We start from the raw sequence: 21,905 nt of genomic DNA on the forward strand, positions 1-21,905 counted from the left end.
TGGCTGTCAAAGAGGTTAAAAAAAAGGGTGAAAGGAAAGTGAGTAAGAATTGTCACAGATAAGGGAGAAGATGGTTTTTGGTAGAATAATAGACTTTTGGAAACCATTGCAAAACTGTCAAGTGTGATGTCATTTATTGCTTGAGGAAATCATATGTGTCAACAGTGAAAGACTGGGAAAATATTCCTAGAGTATAGGAAAATCACAGCTATCAATGTCAGGGGTTGGCAAACTATGGCCCATAGGTCAAATCTGTTCCACCACCTATTTATGTAAATAAAGTTTTATTGCAACACAGGCACACTCATTTACATATTGTTTTTGGCTGCTTTCACAGTACCAATGGTAGAGTTGAGTAGTTGTGACAGAGAATATATAGCTCACAAAACTGAAAAATATTTACTTTCTGGCCGTTTACCAAAGGTGTTTGCCGGTTCCTGATCTGTGTGTCTGAATGTTGGACATTAAACTTCTGATTTACCATCCAGTTCCTACACGAGAAGAATAACCATCTTGACACTGTCTTTCTGGCTGGGTTCCCCATGCTCTGCGTATCTGCAGCATGACATAGACCCCTGAGTATTTTATTTTTATTTATTTATTTATTTAAATCTTTACATTTATTTTTATTTTTTAATTTATTTATTTTATTTATATATTTTTGGCTGCATTGGGTCTTCGTTGCTGTGCACGGGCTTTCTCTAGTTGCGGCGAGTGGGGACTGCTCTTCATTGCGGTGCATGGGCTTCTCATTGCAGTGGCTTCTCTTGTTGCGGAACATGGGCTCTAGGCATGAGGGCTTCAGTAGTTGTGGCACGTGGGCTCAGTAGTTGTGGCGCACGGGCTTAGTTGCTCCGCGGCATGTGGGATCTTCCCAGACCAGGGCTCGAACCCGTGTGCCCTGCATTGGCAGGCAGATTCTTAACCACTGTGCCAGCAGGGAAGCCCCCCACCAAGTATTTTATATTGGTCAGTGATGCCAAGGTTTACTGTTTTGGGGTCCACTGTGGCAACTGTGGTTAGTGCCAGGTTTTTACAGTTTAGACCTTGCCGGGGCTTGTTTTGTCATTTTTCTATTGGGTTGTCTTTTTCAAAAGATTTCTTTATATTTTCTGATTATTAATCCTTCCTTGGTTATACGTATTACAGATACCATTTCCCAATTTGTTGCTAATCTTTTTAAATCTGTAAGCTGTCTTTTGTTAAGAAGAAGTAGTGACACAGAGACACAGATGTAGAGAACAAACATATGGACACCAAGGGGGGAAAGTGGTGGTGGGATGAATTGGGAGATTGGGATTGACATGTATACACTAATATGTATAAAATGGATAACTAATAAGAACCTGCTGTATAAAAAAAATAAATAAAATAAAATTCAAAAATAAATAAATAAATAAAATGGAGAAAAAAGACGCTCTGAATTTTAATAAAGTCAAATTTATCTATCTTTTCTGCCCCCAAGATTTTGAAGTTATTCTTTATATTATCTTTTTGAATCTCTATTGTTGTGCCTTTTATGTTTAGCTCTCTATCTGGAATTGACTCCTGTGTGCGGTGTGAGGTAGGGTCAGTTCATTTTTTCCTAAGTACAATTAATTTTCCCGGCACCATTTATTGAATGGCACTTATTTTCAAATTATGAGCCCTTTTTTGGTGAAGTCTTATCTAAGGTCCTATTTCCAGCTGCACTGCTTGTGTACCTTGGACAAGTTGTATAACCTCTTTGTGCCTCAGTTTCCTCATCTTTAAAGTAAGAATAATAGAGTTTTTGTGAGGAGTAAGTTAATTCATATAACGTGAGAACAGTGTGGCATCTAGAAAATGCTCAATAATGTTAGCTGTTATTTAGCATTATTGTTCATTTCAGATACCTAGGCACAGAGTGGAAGCTCAATATGCTCAACACAGTTGTAGAATTAATTTGATTTTCAGGTCAAAGCAGAATGGCTGAGACTTAAGTGTTGCAGGAGATGCTTCCAAGTTGCTGTTTAATTTTAGCTGCTGCCTTAGACTATCTGCTGGAATAGAACTCCTCCCTGTAGTTCTTTGCAGTCCTCACTACTCTCTCGCTTTGTTCATTTACTTTGTCATCCTATAGGCATTTGATTTTCTGGTTCTAAATTTACCGAAGTTTTAAATATTACCTCTCCTAAACCAATAAATGACATATTGGGATATTGTCAGGATGGCCAGAAATTGACAGATGAGTTTGTGGGCAGGTAAAAACTAAAATCTGTTTCTAAGGCTGAATCATTCTTGGTCATAATGAATAAATTGATAATTGAAATTAAAAGATGAGATGAAATTCAAATCATTGAATATTTAGGCATCTACTATGTGCTGGGTACTGTATTAGAAATTACCACATTGGTAATAGAAAAGAAAACTAGCTGACCAGCTTTATGAAATACTACAGAAGAGATCTTTTTACTTACGATATGGAGCTATTTTCCAAGAGAGCATTTGGATGACAGAGAGGAAATATAGGCATTTATTCACTTGTCAAACATTTATTGAACCCTACCACGTACATTGGGCTAGAACTTTGCAGAATACAAGGATTAATCTAGCCAGGATTTCAGTGTCATGTGGGGTGTATATATAACGTGTTATGGAGCTGGGATATCAGAGGATGGTACCTCAAAGAGGTGGCCTTTAAGCAGGACTGCCCAAAACGTTTAGGATCTTCATACTTAGAGATGAGACAGTATTTTTCCAGGCTGAGTGAAAGCATGAGTGTCGAGATGGGTGTTTAGGAGATAGTAAAGAGTCTAGTTTGGTTGGTGATCAGGACTGTCACAGGGCTGTTGTTGAAGTTGAGACTGGAAATGGAGATTGAACAACAGCAATAATAATAGCAGTAGCTCTCATTTTTTACATGTGTATTACTTGCCAGATAATGTGCCAGGCATTTCATAAGTGGCATTTCATTTAATCCTCACAACAACCCTGTGAGATAGGCACCAATTTTTATCCCCTTTTTATAGACAAAGAAACTCAGAAATAGAACTAACAATTGACAGAGAATGAATTTGGGTCTAGGCAGTCTAATTCCAAAGCCTGTGTTCTTAGTCTCTGCATGCTATACATGGAAAGCTTTGAATCCTTTTCAGTTCCAGGCTGAGAAGTTTGGAATTGTTTGACTAGGTAATGGGAATTCATCAAAAGTTCTTGACCATACGGTGACATAATGAAATCTGTACATTAGGAAAGTAAGCCTGGTCATGGAGTGTAGGAGCAGCATGGGGAGAAAGGAGAGATATGGAGCTAGTTTACTCTCTCCCTCCTCACTAGATTGTTTGTTCCTTAAGGGCTGGGGCTATATCTCTTTGTCTCTCTCTCCCTTCCTTCAGCTGTGGTGTCTACTTACTGTGTTGTCTGGCACATTTATTTATTTTTAAAAATTTAATCTTTTTCTACCTTACCTTGTTCTAAAAAGGACTTAAGGTGGCTGCCCAGGAGCTCAGTAAACATTTGCTGAGTTAATTAATAAATGACTAGAGGTATATATAGATGTGTACATAAAGGGAGTACTATGGCTTTGTTGAAGGGAGTAAATGCAGCCTTATAATTTGGTGATAAGCTATGTTTTATATATAGACCCTATAAAAGCAAAAGGCCAGAACCACATCTTTTTTAACTTGTGAAGAATTGTATATTCTGTGTCAGTTAGAACATTAACAATCAGTTAATATTAACTATGTTAGTTAGAAACCCAAAAACTCATAGAAACAGAGAGTAGAATAGAATGGTGGTTGTCAGGGGCTGGGAGATGGGGGAAATGGGGAGATGTTGGTCAAAGGGTATAAACTTTCAGTTATAATATGAATAAGTTCTGGGGCTGTAACATACAGCATGGTGACTATAGTTAACAGTACTGTATTACATACTTGAAAGTTGCTAAGAGAATAGATCTTAAATATTCTCACCATACACCTAAAAATGGTAATTATGTGATGTGATGGATATGTTAACTAACTTTCTTGTGATAATCATTTCTCTGTATATGTGTATCCATCTCATTGTACACCTTAAACCTACACAATATTGTATGTCAGTTATATCTCAATAAAGCTGGGAGAAAAACTATGTCAGTTTTAATAATATTAATGATCACCAAATTCAAAGGGTATTCATACTTTAAATAGATATTTAGGTTTGTATTCAGCATTAGTCAGCTGCAAATCCCCCCATACGCAAAGAGGCAACAAAAGTTACCAGTAACCAGCTCCTTTACTGACACTGAACCTGTTGAATATTAGTTCCATAGTACCATTTATGTACATTTTCTAAAGATCAGTCAGCAGCAGTCTCTCACAGGAAGAAATACTTGTTGCAAATTTGTGAATCAGATTCCTGTTTTGGATTTTACTTAGGGAAATTATTCATAAGATTAAGTCCCTTGCCATAATTTTAAATGTTATTTGGAAGTAATTCTGTGTCCCTTCTGTAAAATACAGACTTTAAAAATTCAAACATTGGGAGAAATTCAAAGACACAAAGAAATACCAAATACCAGTAAAGGTAGGAAGATGTTAGGTAAACCAGCATTTGAGTAGACTTAATAAGACAAGTCAATGGACCTTAAATAGTGGATTTATTAAATAAACATTCTTTTCCATTGTGGGTATTAGCTGTCGGTAGTATGTACATATACATGCATGCACATATCGATGTGAAATATATTGATATAATTAATATAAGTACATTTGAATTTAGAGATGCTTCCTAAAGAAAATGAGCCTTCATCTGAGTTCTTTTAGGTTATGTTTAACTCTTCAGTGTATGTGGGGATAACTCATTCAGAAGCATTACAATCAGAAAGATTAACTGTGTAGAAAAAGTCAGTATATGTTGACTGCCTACCACTGTTGAGGGCTGTATACAGTTGATTAGTTAGTTTCTGCCTTCCAAGAATCAAATTCATTTGGGGAAGTGAAGTGAACATAAAAAGAGGGGAAAGCGTGTTTTAAATGAAATAGTTCGTGCTTTGGGAGTTCAGGAGAGATCACTTCTACTTGGAGAATCAGGGAAGGCTTCTAGAAAAGGTGGTATATTAGTTTCCTAGGGCTGCCATAACAAACTACCACAAACTGGGTGACTTAAAACAACAAAAATTTATTCTCTCACAGTTCTTGAGGCTAGAACCTGAATTCAAGGCGTCAGCAGGGCCACGTTCCCTCTGAGACTTCCATCAATTCTTTTTAAATTTATTTATTTATTTTTGACTGTGTTGGATCTTTGTTGCTGCGCGCAGGCTTTCTCTAGTTGCAGCGAGTGGGAGCTGCTCTTCGTTGTGGTGTGCGGGCTTCTCATTGAGGTGGCTTCTCTTGTTGCAGAGCATGGGCACTAGGCGCACAGGCTCAGTAGTTGTGGCTCACGGGCTTAGTTGCTCTGCAGCATGTGGGATCTTCCTGGACCAGGGCTCAAACCCATGTCCCCTGAATTGGCAGACGGATCCTTAACCACCGTGCCACCAGGGAAATCCCGAGACTTCCATCAATTCTTGACAATTCTTGGTTTGCGACTATATCACTCCAGTCTCTGTGTCTGTTGTCACAGGCATTCTACCTGTGTGTCTCTGTCTCTGTGTGCAAATTTCTCTCTTATAAGGGCACCAGTCATATTGGATTGGGGGTCTACCTCATCTTAACTAATTGCATCTGTACTGATTCTATTTCCAAATCAGGTCACATTCTGTGGTACTGGGAGTTAGTACTTTAAATATCTTTTGGGGAGACACAGTTCAACTTAAAACAGGTGACATGATACGGAAGTATTAAATTAAAATTTACTAATTAAATGGAAGAGTCAAATTGCAACGAAATGAGTTAAGGAAAAAAGAACCAGAGGAATGATGGACACAGGAAAGCATAAGGAATATTTAGGAAATGAGATAGAGAAGTCTGGTTTGCTGGTGTATTGAGTTGTGAGGAGATGAAGCCAGAGTATTGTATCGGGTCCTAGACACCAGATCTAGCATATTTGAATGCTGCTGAGTGGGTAGTGTGTGGCAGCAGTATAGCCCTGCAGAATTTTGAAATGGTGGATAACTAATTCAAACTTTGGATAATTAATGCAAGCTTTAGGAAGATTCTATGATCAGGTGAACATGGATGAGTAGACACCCTGAAGAAAAACAGATGGTCAGTGATTTAACACACGCAGCCTCCCTCATTTGCCTATGCCAGTAACTTTTCACCAAGACAGTCAAGGTATTCCTCATATGTAAAAAACAAAAATACCACGACAACAAATGAGAGTTTTACTAGCCTCTTGGTCAGTCATCTGTGGGCCTTGAGATACATCTGCTTTTTAGGGTCTCTGTTCTATTCAAAAGCCTCTCTATGGATTTAAATATTGATAATCATGTTGTTCTTCATTTTCTTTCAAACCTTTCTTCAAAATCACCTAGTTTCCATCGTATTTTTTACCTCTTGAGTTTTCTCTGAACGCTTTTCAGTTTTTTCATCTCTTTTAAAAACATCTGACTAATGGAAAGAATTGAGGAAGATTATGTACTATCCAAGCCAATGATACCTTCATTTTCTGTGTCCTTTAAATGATAGTTATGTTGACTTTTGTCCACAATAGGACTGTATTCAAATTGTGAATATTCATTCAAATTGTGGTCAGCAGTGCTCAGGTGCTTTTCCTTATTTGTGCCCAGGCATTTCTTCCTGATTCTATATTTGCATTGCTTATATTTTCTCTAAGAGCATGTGTCTTCATGAAATTTCTAAAATTATGTTTAAATATTACAGACAAATAAACACATAATGTCCTAGTCATCATATGCATATGGTCTTTTCATATAGTTTTTTTTTTAAATTATTTATTTATTTATTTATTTTTGGCTGTGTTGGGTCTTCGTTTCTGTGCGAGGGCTCTCTCCAGTTGCGGCGAGCGGGGGCCACTCTTCATTGCGGTGCGCAGGCCTCTCACTGTCGCGGCCTCTCTTGTTGCGGAGCACAAGCTCCAGACGCGCAGGCTCAGTAGTTGTGGCTCACGGGCCTAGTTGCTCTGCGGTATGTGGGATCTTCCCAGACCAGGGCTTGAACCCGTGTCCCCTGCATTGGCAGGCAGACTGCCAACTACTGCGCCACCAGGGAAGCCCCATATAGTTTTTTATAGTCTTCTTTCATTTGGCCTTATATTGATATACTTTTCCACATATAGTTAGTATTTTTAATGAATAGATAATAAAGTTTAAATACTCTCTGGTTATTTGGCATTTGGATGATTTCCAGTATGTTTTTATTTTTGATTTGCAATTCTAAATTATACTGCTGTAACACCTTTTTATAACCCCCCCCCAATTTTTTTCTTAGAGTATATTCCCTAAAATAATTCAGTTAAGTCTAAGGATATCACTTTTTAGCCATATTGTTATTCTTTAGAACAACTACCAGTTGTTAATATTAGATTTTATAATTTTTTTCTTCTAGTATAATAGTGGTGTGTCACAGTTTTGTGGGAGTTTCGATATTTTAAATGTTTTATTATGAAAAATTTCAAACATACCAAAAACACCCTCCCAGAAATAGTACAATGAACACCCTTATTCAGCATGTTGCCATATGCTTACTTATATACTTATTATGTTAAACCTTTTAAAAATAAAGACATTGGACTTCCCTGGCGGTTCAGTGGTTAGGACTTGGTGCTTCCAATGCCAGGGGCGTGGGTTCGATCCCTGGGTCAAGGAGCTAGGATCCTGTATGGCGCGTGGTGCGGCCCCCAAAAAATAAAAAAAAAATTAAAAAAAATAAAAATAAATAAAATTGACATCATAGTATTATGCCTTTAAATACTTTAGCATGTATCTCTTACAAATAAGAACATTTTCCTACATTATCACAACACCATTATCACACCGAACAAAATTATCAGTAATTCCTTAATGTTTCTAACATTAAGTCTATATTTGTTTCTCCAGTTGTCTCCATAGTGACTTATAACTGCCTGGTTCAAAGTGGAATCAAATTAAGAACTATGCATTGTATCTGTATGTTGCTGTTTTTGTAGTCTTTTTTTTTAATCCTGGAACAATTCGCATTTCTTATCTGCTTCCTCACCTTTTTTTTCCCCCATGGCACTGATTTGTTGAGATCCGAGCAGTTTTCTTGTTGTATGTCCCACATCCTGGATATATCTGATTGTTTTCTTTTTTTAAACTTTATTTATTTATTTATTTATTTATTTATTTATTTATTTATTTATTTATTTATGGCCGTGTTGGGTCTTCGTTGCGGCACGTGGGATCTTCGTTGACATGTGGGCTCTTAGTTGAGGCATGCGTGTGGGATCAAGTTCCCTGACCAGGGATCAAACCCAGGCCCCCTGCATTGGGAGCACGGAGTCTTGACCACTGGACCACCAGGGAAGTCCCTTAACTTGTTCTTTTGTTCCTTGTATTTCCCTAAACTGGAAGGTTTAAGACTTGATTAGATTCTAGCTAAACATTTTGGCAAAAATATTTAATAAATAATCTTTACATTGCATCATATCATGAGGTGCATAAATGTCTGGTTGTCCCACTGTTGATGATAACTTTGATCATAGGGTTAAGGTTGTGACTGCCAGATCTCTCCATTGCGAAGTTGCATTTTTTCTTTCGTAACTAACAAATTTTTAAAAAATTTTTATCAATGATGAGTATTTTTCAATCTCGTTTGAACCAGTTTTTCATATCATTTGACCCTTTGTTCAGTGTAGATTTGATATTTTCAAGTTTGTACTATGCATTTTAAAATTTTATACAGTGTAACAAAGAATGGTGCATTGTTATAAAAGATAAATTTCAAGTTTCAAAATATAACTAAAATCAAATGTAATTTAACCAAAAAAAAAAAAAAACCACCTTACAGATTGCAAATATGTAATAGAGGGCATTTCTTCGACAGAATTTTGTGATTAGTCATGTTTGCTATTTTAAAAATCATTCTAGGGACTTCCCTGGTGGCCCAGTGGTTAAGAATCCTCCTGCCAATGCGGGAGACATGAGTTTGATCCCTGGTCCGGGAAGATCCCACATGCCATGGAGCACCTAAGCCCGTGCCCCACAACTGCTGAGCCTGTGCTGTAGAGCCCGAGAGCCACAACTACTGAGCCCACGTGCCACAGCTACTGACGCCCGCACGCCTAGAGCCCATGCTCCACAACAAGAGAAGCCACCACAATGAGAAGCCCCCATGCCGCAACGAAGAGTAGACCCCCCTCGCCACAGCTAGAGAAAGCCCATGCGCAGCAATGAAGACACAATGCAGCCAAAAATAAATAAATTACTTAATTAATTTTTTTTAAAAAGCATTCTAAGCAGGCAAAATTGAGAAACATAAAGCTCTTGAATAAAAAATTTCTTTTATTTTTCTTTTTGAAATGGAGGTAAATCCTGAATTCATAAGCTGTTTCACAAACCCACCCCAGAAGCACTCAGAATTTATTTTTGTTTCTTGTCCTCTTGAGTGTTTCATTTGGCTGTCTTTTATATACCAATTCTTTATCAATTTTAAATAGCTATTTTTTTCTGTCATTCCTATTGTAGATTTTTTTATTCCATTTTCTGCTGCAAATAATGCTCAAATAGGATTTTCCTTTCAAACCACAAAGGCAGTATAGGCTTATTGAACAAGTTGGGTATCATCTGAGGTGCACAAAGAGAAAGCCAACCATCCCCTCCTCTCCAGTTCATATCCTCCAGCATACCCAACTAGCCTAATGTGATTCTTCCATGTTTTTCTCTATGCTCTTAGAAACACAAATATACATACTGATTCATATTCTGTCTTATTTTGTAAGATTTTCATGATGCCATATGCATTATACTACAACTTCTATTTTTTACTTTATAGGGTATCATACATTTTCTTCCATATCACTAAACAGATATCTAATTCATTTTTTCGTGCTGCATAATAGTCCATTTATGTAGATTTCTCTCAATGGGCATTCAGGTTGTTTCCGATCTTTTTTCCCATCACAAACAGTAGACATCTTTATACATATATCTTTAAGAAATGAAGCTTTTACTTCTGTCAGATAAATTCCCAAGTATGGGTTATTTCAATATTATGAACTGCCAGGTTATTTTCCATAAGGGTGGTTGCAGTTCTTATTCCTGCTGGCACTGGATAACAGGTATCTTTTCAGTTTTTGCCTATCAGCTGGGTGAAAAGTGTTTTCTTATTTTAATTTTCGTTTCCCTGACCATTAATAAATCGCATACATTCATTGTCCAATTTGCATTCCCTATTCTGCAAATCATCTTTGCCAATCCTTTAACTTATTTTTCTCTTGGGTTGTTAATTTTTTACTTTTTAATCAATTTGGGGATGCTTTTGTGTATTTCGGGTATTAACCCCTTTTTTGTCACATTGTGCAAATATATTATCCCAGCCTTTCATTTGGCTTTTGACTTTGTGGTTTCTTTGACATATAGACTGTTTTAAATATCTAATTATGTCTGTCAGTCTTCTTCTTTATGATTTCTAGATTCATGTCTTGCTCACCACCATTCCACTGAAGTTAATAATTCTTCTAAATTTTTTTCTATATTTTTGTTTTGTTAATTTTTAACCTTAATTTTGTTTTTCTTGTTTTTGCAACTGGGACAGAAATTTATTTCTTTGTTTTTTAATATAAATGAACCTGTTTATTATGCCATTGAATTTCTTCTCCTGATCAAAAAATTATCTCTTCTTCATTATTTAGGGATAAGATTATTTTAAGTAATCTCTCTTGAATTTTGAAAAAATGCTTTTCTGGTTGTTCCAAGTCAGTTTGGATGCTCTACCTGTGTTTAAAAATAATAGTGTATTCATCTAATAACAGTTCTGTCTGCAGGTTTGCCAAGTGTATTCTGGGTCATCAATAATGATGAAATGGTAGCTACAGGCTAGCTGTAGCTGAAAGCTGATCTAAGGACTCCAGTGTTTGATTTTTTTTTTTTTTTTTAACGTGATAATCCATTTATTTATTTATTTATTTATGGCTGTGTTGGGTCTTCATTTCTGTGCGAGGGCTCTCTCCAGTTATGGCAAGTGGGGACCACTCTTCATCGCAGTGCGCCGGCCTCTCACCATCACGGCCTCTCTTGTTGTGGAGCACAAGCTCCAGATGCGCAGGCTCAGTAATTGTGGCTCACGGGCCCAGTTGCTCCGTGGCATGTGGGATCTTCCCAGACCAGGGCTCGAACCCGTGTCCCCTGCATTGGCAGGCAGACTCTCAACCACTGCGCCACCAGGGAAGCCCCAGTGTTTGATTTTAAAAGAAAGTGACAATTGTAAGAGCATAAAGCAGAAAAAAAAAAAAAAGGCTTGACAAAACTGTGAATGCACTTGACCCTCTGTATCCATAGGTTCCTCATCTGCATATTAAACCAACCAGGGATTGAAAACATTCCCCCCCAAAATTCCAGAAAGTTCCAAAGAGCAAAACTTGAATTTGTCAAGTTTTTGGAAACTATTTGGCTGGAAACTATTTACATTGTATTTACAACTATTTACATATCATTTACATTGTGTTAGGTATTATAGGTAATCTAGAGATGACTTATAGTATATGGGTAAGTTGTGCTGTTATATGCAAATACTACAGCATTTTATATAAGGGACTTGAGCATCTGCAGATTTTGGTTTTGCGGGGCGGTCCTGGAATCAGTCCCCCATGGATACCGAGGGATGACTCTGTGTTAAAACAGTGGAGAAGAAGAAACACTGGCAGACTCTTAGAATGATGGCCTAAGGACTTTTGTAATTTAGAGCCCAGATTTCATGATTTAACAGTTTCTTGTTAGAAACTTAATAGAGAAAGAAAAGCGATTGTTTTCTCAAGTTGTCTGCCAACACTTTCTTCAGGAAAGGCAACATTCATTATCATTATATAACCTGCTTCTCTAGTGCTTTTAAAATGAAGTATTTCTTTTGTAAAGAAGTGTCATACATGAAATGAAAGACTTCCCTACAACTAAGAAGCTTTGGACAAATTATTTACTCGGGCCTTAATTTTTTTCTCTGTTCCATGAGGGTATTGGAGCGGATGATTACCAAGGGACCTCTAATGGTGCTCAGTCTCATCAAGTTATATTTAGGGAATTTTTTTAAAATTACTTCCTAGATTGAAGGATTTGGTCAGCTTTTCAATGTCATTTGTATATTACAGCATGGGTTAAGACTGGAATTCCCTTTTTTTTGGCCACTCTGTGCAACATGCGGGATCTTAGTTCCCCAACCAGGGATCGAACCCGTGCCACCTGCATTGGGAGCACGGAGTCTTAGCCATTGAACTGCCAGGGAAGTCCCCCTGCATTGTTTTTCGACTGAAGCTTTATTATGAATGAAAGAACGTGGTGGTTCACAATTAGAACATGACATATAAAGTAGTTTTTCTTTACATTTTACTTTATCCATTTACTGTGGTATCTAACAAGATGGGAAAACTCTCATTGAACTTCTGACTTAATCTGTTAGTTTATATTGTACTCAATTAAAATTATTAACTACAGTTGACCCTTGAACAACACGGTCTGACTGTGCCAATTCACTTATACGCAGACTTTTTTTTTTCAATAAATACATAGTACAGTACTACACATCCACAGTTGGTCGAATCCATGGATATAAAACCACAGATATGGAGGGCTGGCTGTAAACTTATACTCAAATTTTTGAATGCACCTGGGGTCAGAGCCCCTAACTCCTACGTTGTTCAAGGGTCAACCGTATATGTCTGTGTTAGCATGAGTAGTTTTAGGGATTTCACATTTTGCATTTCACAAATTTATTTTTTGTTTCTTATACTAATATGTCAGGATTGAAATTTAAGATTTAATGTTAATATTCCCTAATCTCTTAAATTGTCTATTATCCCTACCAAGAGCAAACCAGGGTTGTTACAGTAGTGAAATGCCAGTCTCCTTGACAGGCATTTTGTTGCTCTTTTCAGGGCACTAAGTTTCTATGATTTGGCTGGAGGTTTGCATAAATTTTCCCTTGGGAACCCTGGACTTGGGAACAGGAAGCATGTAACAGTTTTATAAGAATCTTATAAGAGGGTGTAGGGAGGATGGAATTGGATCTTAAATTAGTTGTGCCATAGCAAATTGTCTTTCACAGTTCACATTTAACTGTTTATTAATATACTTTTAAAAATGCCTTATCCTGAAACATTTAAGGCTATGTGGTTAAAAGACCAACTTTTTAAAGTACTATAAGTGTAATATCCAGACCTAGGTATTCATGAAAATATTATTTAAATTATCCTTTCCACAATGTTTTTGTTTCTTATATAGTAACTTCAGGAGCAGGAAACTGTTTAGCAGAGTGCCTGGTACATAGTAGGTGGTTGGTAAACAGAGGTTGAACAAATGCATCCATTGAAAGTATTCAAATTATAGTAGATTAGAAATTAAGAAAAAAGAAATTATGAGGGACTTTTTTTTTACAGGAATTTTGTTGATTGATGGATTGATTGATTTTATTTGGTTGTGCCAGGTCTTAGTTGCAGCAGGTGGCCTCCTTAGTTGCGGCCAGCAGGCTCCTTAGTTGTGGCATGCGAACTCTTAGTTGCAGCATGCATGTGAGATCTAGTTCACTGACCAAGGATCAAACCCGGGCCCCCTGCACTGGGAGCACAGAGTCTTAACCACTGCACCACCAGGGAAGTCCCTGTGAGGGACTTCTTTTCATATATATATATATATATATATATATATATATATATATATATACATATACACATATATATATGTATATATATATATAAATTTATTTATTTTATTTAATTTATTTTTGGCTACGTTGGGTCTTTGTTGCTGCGCGCAGGCTTTCTCTAGTTGTGGTGAGCGGAGGCTACTATTCGTTGTGGTGCACGGGCTTCTCATTGCAGTTGTTTCTCTTGTTGCAGAGCACGGGCTCTAGGCACGCAGGCTTCAGTAGTTGTGGCCCACAGGCTCAGTAGTAGTGGCACACGGGCTTAGTTGCTCCGTGACATGTGGGATCTTCCTGGACCAGGGCTTGAACCCGAGTCCCCTGCATTGGCAGGCGGATTCTTAACCACTGCGCCACCAGGGAAGCCCCCTGTGAGGGACTTCTTTACACATATATTTTCTATTTAAAAAATAGCTTGTGCTCTGTAAATCTGAAACGATTTCAAAATATAAAGTTAAACTCATGCAAAAAAGTCTCATGGTGGTGGTGGTAAAGTATCAAGGGTATTGTTAATTAGCCATATTTGAGAGGGAGACATCTTGCACCTAGACAACAAATCTAGGAGATTTGTATTTGACACAAGCTGAAGCATATGCTTGTGTTTATGAAGCAGGTGCCAGAGGAATTCTAGGATTCTTATTTTACAAAGCTACTTAAAACATTTGAGTAGAGATATTATTTGTTAATGTGAAAGCATATAGAAAATAATTAAATTTCCTGATAAACAGTCCTTGAGTTTTCTTAAATCTAGAAGGAACCTGTGATTCTCTTTAGCTCTAGCTTAGTGATCCATCCTCTCATTTTATAATTTAGGAGTCTTAGGCACAGAGAGATTGTACCCTGCCCCAAATCATACAACTTTATGAGAAGGTCACAACTAGAACTTGGGGCACACTCATCCTGCCATGCTCAGCCTAGCTCTTTTTCCATTCTGTCACCCTGTGTTTCATTATTATAAATAATGCTAGTCTGTTCTCAAGATTTATTCAGTTAATTTTACTACTGATCTTTTGACATTTGTATTGAAACATAAAAAATGGATACTGCAGTTAGGAAATCATTGGATGAGCATTAGACTTTATTTAATTTCCTTATATGGATGGTGCAACAGCTGCGATGATGCACAGTTGTGAACCCAGGACATCTGTGTTTTCCATTTATTTGTTTACTTGTTTGTTTTTTGCAGTAGTCATGTGTAATAAAATTTTTTTTCAGAGAATAAGGAGAGTAAATGTTAAATTTAAAAGTTTAATATTATTAGCATATTTACAGTTTTACAACAGAAAGAGTAGGAAAATGACAAGAAGGACTAAGTCTGTAGCTAACTACATATGTAACCTAGGGCAAATCATGTAACCTCTGTGGGACTGTTTTCTGCTGCCTTCTTAATTAGAATCCTTCAGGGGTTCTGCCCAGGACAAATGTATCTGTTTTTTGATATTTGTTACTTGAAGTATGACACACATAATGCAAAGTACACAAATCATAAGGATAATGAATTATAAAATGAACATACTTGTATAACCACTGCTGTTGTATTTTGAAAAAGCTTCCTTGGTGATTATGATAAGCTTTCCTTTAAAAGAAATCACCGGACTTGAGGCTGTAGGTAATCTCATGTCTTTTACAACTCTTTCTAGAGTGAAATTAGCAGAAACAGTGATAGAAGGAATTTGGCCAGTCACAAAAATTTGCTTTGAATAGGTTTATTGGGATTATGTATTAAGTCTTGTCTTCTGATGTTTTTCTTCTTCCTCTTTGCCCTTTTTCCTTTCTGTCTAGGTCCTGGATGGAATGGAGAGGGGTCCTACTCAACTTCTGACTATCTTTTCTGAGAGTGGTCAGAGAGTTCTTAAACAGGTCTGTTGATTCTGTAGTACACAAATGCAAGTTCGAGTTATAAAAGACGTGGTTTCAGCCTAAACAAAGAATTGAATTAGGAAGTAGACTTTTTTTAAAAAGAAGCTATTTTGATCTCAGTGTCCGCAGGGTATTTTACTTTGGCAAGCTGCATTTGGCATGTGGATTGGACCCAAAGTGACTGAATTAAATAAGATCTGCTTAATATAAAAGCAGTTATGTCTTTATCAGTTATGTTGAATATATATAATGTGGCAGAATTCTTTATTGGTTCCATGGAAAGTACCAGGAAAAGATGAAAAGGTGAATATCTCAGTTGTCTATGATCCTGGTGGGTAATGGAGGCATGGATAAATCCAAGAAGGAAAATAATTATACGGCCCTCTTTCTAATGTTCTCAGAATTCATAACATTGGGGAAAAACAATCAAAGCTACCTTCACCTTGCGTATCTCTGGTTAAGGGAAGGGCAAGTATATATGGGTTTTGTTTGTTTGTTTTCTTTTCTTTTACCTCTGTCTGCATCACCATGAATGAACTTTATCATTGTTCAGACAGATAAAAACTCAAGCTTAGTGATTTCCCAAACTTGTCTTTACATTGGAATCACCTATGGAGCTTTGCAAAGTACTGATGTCTTTGTTCCCCCTCCCCACCACCACCCCCCACCCTAGATTGTGATTTACTTGGCCTGGGGGTATGGCCTGGGAATTTTTAAAAGATCCCAAGGTGATTCTAAAGTGCCAACAAGTTTGGGAATCACTGTTCTAACTAGTTAAAGCAGATCTGGCCACTACGCACCTTGTGACTTATTTTGCGTAAATATTTGGATAAATATATAAATAAGGGATAAATATTTTGTTTTAGAATCCTGTACTTTAAACCTAAATTCTTACTAGACTGAAAGCTCTAAAAGCAGGTACCATGTCTATATTTTTTTCACCATTATATCTTTAGCATTTAGAACAATAACTGACATGTGCTATATGCTTAAATATTTGTTGAATGAGTGGATGAACCTATTAGTCTCTAGTGAGCTGAGAGTATGCTTTCACCTAATACTCTGAGATATATAGAGTAGGGTGGTGGTGGTAGTGAAGAGCCCAGCTTCTATGACTAATTGACTGGACTCAAGTCACAGCTCTGTCACTTACTAGCTGTAAGACCTTAAGCAAGTTACTTCCCTAATACCTCAGTGTCCTCATTTGTACAATGGGGGTAATAGAATTTATTACATGGGGTTTTGGGGGGAACTAATTGAGTTAATAATACAAAGTGCTTAGAACAGTGCCTTGCACATAATAGTGTTCTGTAACTTTTAGCTACTGTAGAATTCAAGACACTCCAGATTCTCTGTAGTTTGAGTAATTTAAATATAGAGTGTTGTATGGGGGCTAAGGTAGAATAATGGAATCAGCTGCATTAGATGTAGTTAAAGAAGACTTGACAAAGAAGGTTATTATTATTTTTTTTTTTTTATTGGTCAACTTAATGAGGTATAATTTACATACAGTAAACTGCACCATTTAAAAGTGAAACATGTTTCAGTGAATTTTGACAGATGTACTTATTAGTTTACAGTATTTATTATGAAACAACTGTCACAACCAAGATACAGAAAATTTCCATCTTCCTAAGAAGTTCCTTATATTCCTTGCAGTCTGTCCCTCCTAGCCCCTCCACCTATATATTGCTTTGCATTTTCTAGAACTTTATGTAAATGCATTGATACATTATGTTCTGTTATGAGTCTAGCTTCTTTCACTCAGCAGAATGATTTTTTTTTTAATGAAAATGACTAACATTTATTGAGCATTTACTACATGCCAGATATGGCTCTAAATTTCTTTTTTCTTTTTTTTTTTATTATAGCTGGCGTTTATTGAGCTTTTATAGTGGGCCAGCATTAGTCTAAATATTTTATTTTATTTTATTTTTCAGCAGAATGATTTTGATATTTATCCATGTTGTTGCTTGTGTTAGTGGTTCATTCCTTTTGAATGAGGAGTAGTGTTTTGTTGTATGGGTATACCATGCTTGTTTATCTATTCACCTGTGATAGACAGTTGAGTTGTTTCCAGTATTTGATGATTGTGAATAAAGCTACTGTAAGCACTTTTGTGCAAGTCATTGTATAGATATATTTTCACTTATTCTGGAGTAAATCCCTAACAGTTGTACTGCTAGGTTGTATGGTATATCTAACTTGTTAAAAAACTGCCAAATAATTTAAAAAGAAGTGAATGTTCATCAGGATTTTGAAGGAGGGTGCATTAGTTATCTATTGTTGCATAGCAAATTACCACAAATTTAGCAGCTTAAAACAACACACATTTATTAGGGCACAGTTTTCATGGGTCAGGAATCTGGCTTAGGTGGGCCCTCTGTTTCAGGGTCTCTCACAGGCAGCAGTCAAGGTGTCAGCCAGGACTGGAGTCTCATCTCAGTGATTGACTAAAGAAGGATTTCCTCTAAGCTTAATTGGTTGTTGGCAGGATTAACTTCCTCAAGGGATGTTGGATTTAAGGCCTTGGTTTCTCACTGGCTACTGGTTGTCAGTTCCTTGCCTTGTAGCCTCTCCAGCATGGCAAGCTGAGAAGGCAATAGAGTCTCCTAGGGAGATGGAAGTCTCATTCTTTTATAACCTAATCACGGAAGTGCCATCCCATCACCTTTGCTGTATTTTTTTGATTAGAAGTAAGTCACTAGGCCATCCCTCAGGGGGAGGAGGGGGCAGGGGAGATTACACTAGGGCATGAATACCAGGAGGCTGGGATAATTGGTGGCCATTTTAGAAGTCTATCTACCACAGAAGACATGGCTTAGTGCCAGGCTGGGACTAAATGGGACATTAAAAGGAGTGGTGGTGGTGAGGAGTAGTTTGTGAAATTTTCTTTACCTTCCCTGTATCAAACTATATCTCTTTCTTCCTTCTATCTTTCACATCAGATTCTTTCCCCTTCAAGAGAAGATACATAACACAAAGATCATTCTCACAATGAGATTTTAATTTTGAGTGGGTTTTGTGTGTGTGTGTGTGCGTGTGTGTGTGTGTTTAAAGATTCAATTAAGGCTTCTCCCTGTATCATTTAGTGTTTATATACATATGTATTTTTTAAAAAAACATTTTGTCTTGGAAATTGAGACAGATATGAAAGGAGAATACTATCATGAACCCCCGTGTACCTTTCACCCAGCTTCAACAATTTATTTTTTACTGATCTTATACGTATAATTCACATACAGTAAGGTGCACTAATTTTATGCGTACAGTTTTCATTTGAACAGATGTATATATCCCCATAATCAAGATACAGACCATTTTCACTCCAAAGGTACCTCATCCCTGTGTAATCAGTCCCCACCCCAGTCTCAGGCAAGTACCCATCTGATGTCTGTTACTGTAAGTTGGTTTTGCCTGTTCTAGAATATCATAGAAATATTCTTTTGATCACCATGAAGTTTTTGAGATTCATTCATGTTTTTGCATGTATCAGCAGTTCAGAGTTCTTCAGACTTGGCACTGTGGACATTTTGGACAGGATAATTCTTTGTCTTGGAGATTGTCCTGTGCATTGTGGGTTACTTAGCAGCATTCCTGACAGCTATCCACTAGAAGCCATTAGCACTCCCCTCCCCATTTGTACAATCAGAAATGTCTCCAGACATTGCCAAATGTCCAACAGGGGACAAAATCCCCTCCCTACACTGGTTGAGAATCCTTTCAGTAGTTGATCCTTTTTATTATTTGGCAGTATTCTATTGTAGGGATATACTTCAGTTTATCCATTTACTAACTGATAAATATTTGATTTGTTTCCAGTTTACTTTTGGTTGAGGCTATTGTAAATAAAGTTGCTATTAATTTTCATAGGCAAGTCTTTGTGTAGACATGCTTTCATTTATTTGGGGTAAATACCTAGGAGTGAGATTGCTGGGTCTTATGATAAGAAACTTTATAACTTTAAACTGCCAGATTGTTTGTACCTTTTTACATTCCCACCATATGAGAGTTCCAGTTGCTCTGCATCTTTGTCAGCATTTGATATTATCATTCTTTTTAATTTTAGCCATTATAGTAGGTGTAGCTTTAATTTGCATTCTTCTGATGATCAATGATGTTGAACATCTTTTCGTGTACTTATTGTAATGTATCTGTTCATATCTTTTGCCCATTTTTTATTGGGTTGTTTGTCTTATTATTGAGTTTCCTTTGTCTTTTTCCCAACATGCATACAAACATTAAGAACATTGAAATAATGAATCAGTTTTATATACTTCTTATACTTAAAATGTGAACATTTCCCATGATGTTAAGTATTCCTGAAAACATGAATTTTAATGGAGAAGCAATATTTGAGTACATTTAAATTGATTAACCACTTCTGCTGTAGAGCCTTGAGCTAGCTTCCAGTTTTTCACTATTATTAATATTTTGATAAACACCTTCAAATATAAATCTTTAACCACATCTCTAATTATTTATTGAGTTAGATTCCTAGAGGTTAGGATTAGTTATGATGTTAAGGAGAATGAACATGTATAAGCAAAATATGAATGTTAATCTATTTCATTGTACCTTTGCCACATTTGAGTATTTCATTTTAAAAATATTTGCCATTTGATGTTGGAAGAAAGGCATATTTCATTTGCTTCTTTTTTTGATTACTTATGAAATGAAAAAACTTTTCATATATTTATTGATGACTTTTATTTCTAATTTTATAAATTTTCCATTTGGGGGGCCAATTTTTCTGTTGGGATGTTAATGTTTTCCTTAATTTTTAAGAGTACTTTAATGTTAAGTTTATTAACCTTTTGTCATTTACAAATGTAATTCCCAACTTGTATTTTGCCTTTTTACTCTTGTGTACTTTGTCCTGCAAAATTTTAAAAATAACAATGAAATTATATAATAAAATCTATATTTTGCTTTAGCTCTTCAGTCCGTGAAATGATAAATATACTGTATATGGATATATAACCAGCCTGTGATTGTAGTTTTATGGTTTTATTTTTTATATTTAACTTCTGGTTTTTTTTTTGGCCATACCACGCGGCATGTGGGATCATAGTTCCCGGACCAGGGATTGAACCCACGCCCCCTGCAGTGGAAGCACGGAGTCTTAACCAGTGGCCTGCCAGAGGAGTCCCTGTATTTAACTTTTTAGCCAGAATTTTTTAGTATACATTGTTGATAAGGTCTGAATGTTTGTGTTCCCCCAAAATTCATATGTCAAAGTCATAATGCCCAATATGATGGTATTAGAAGGTGGGCCTTTTGGGAGGTGCTTAGGTCATGAGGGTGGAGCCCTCATGCAGTCATGAATGGGATTAGTGCTCTTATAAGAGAGATCACACAGAACTCCCAGCCCCTTCCACCACGTGAGAACACAGCAAGAAGTTGGCAGATTGTAACCCAACCATGCTGGCACAGTGATCTTGGACCTCTCAGCTTCCAGAACTATGAGAAATAAATTTCTGTTGTTTATAAGCAATCCAGTTTATGGAATTTTGTTATAGCAGCTTGGACAGACTAGGACAATTATGAAGTGAGAATTTTTTTTTTTTTTTTTTTTTTGGTTGCACCATGGCAGCATGCGGAACTTCCCCAACCAGGGATCGAACCTGTGCCCCCTGCAGTGGAAGCACGGAGTCTTAACCACTGGACCACCAGGGAAGTCCTGAAGTGAGAACTTATAAAATTTTTTCTAAATACTCAACCAATTTGTCCCAACTACAAAACAAAGTCATCTCCTGTAAAGAAATATCACACACACACACACAAAAAATATGACACAACATCCGTTAATGAACAATCAGAAGAGAACTAAATAAAAAGTCACCTACAGCAACCCACAAAATGGAAGACAATATTAGTAAATCATATATCTGAAAAGGAATTTATATCTAAAATTTATCAAGAAGTCTTACAATTCAGTAATAAAAAGACAAACATCATAATTTAAAAATTGGCAAAGGATTTGAATAGATGTTTCCCCAAAGAAATTATGCCAGTGGCCAGTAAACATAAAAATATGCTCAACACCTTTAGTCATCAGGGAAATGCAAATCAAAACCACAATGAGATACAATTTCACACCCACTAGGATGGCTATAATCAGAAGGATAACAAATGTTGGTGAGGAAGTGGAGAAATTGGAACCCTTGTATACTGCTGATGGGAATGGAAAGTGGTGTAACTCCTTTGGAAAACAGTCTGGCAATTCCTCGAAAGGTTAAATATAGAGATAACATATAACCCATCAATTTCACTTCTAGGTATATATATACACCCAAGAGAAATGAAAACATATCTCCACACCAAAACTTG

The 21,905-nt window shown here is 36.7% G+C and overlaps 1 protein-coding gene across 10 annotated transcripts in view; it reads left to right on the top strand.

The window, feature by feature from the left end:
• Positions 1-21,905, top strand: part of NCOA6 (nuclear receptor coactivator 6) — a 100,533-nt gene that overhangs the window by 3,405 nt on the left and 75,223 nt on the right. For 6 of the 10 annotated variants that reach the window (XM_059895813.1, XM_059895819.1, XM_059895821.1 and 3 more), the window contains exon 2: positions 15,495-15,572. The exons of 2 other annotated variants lie outside the window; for them this stretch is intronic. The gene's annotated coding sequence lies outside the window, so the exon portion shown is untranslated. Of the gene's footprint in view, positions 1-15,494; positions 15,573-21,168; positions 21,261-21,905 lie in introns of all 10 variants that reach the window. 2 more of the 10 variants (XM_059895814.1, XM_059895817.1) reach the window with 2 other exon arrangements.

Source organism: Balaenoptera ricei, chromosome 15 (genome assembly GCF_028023285.1).
Source record: "Balaenoptera ricei isolate mBalRic1 chromosome 15, mBalRic1.hap2, whole genome shotgun sequence".
Lineage (NCBI taxonomy): Eukaryota > Metazoa > Chordata > Mammalia > Artiodactyla > Balaenopteridae > Balaenoptera > Balaenoptera ricei.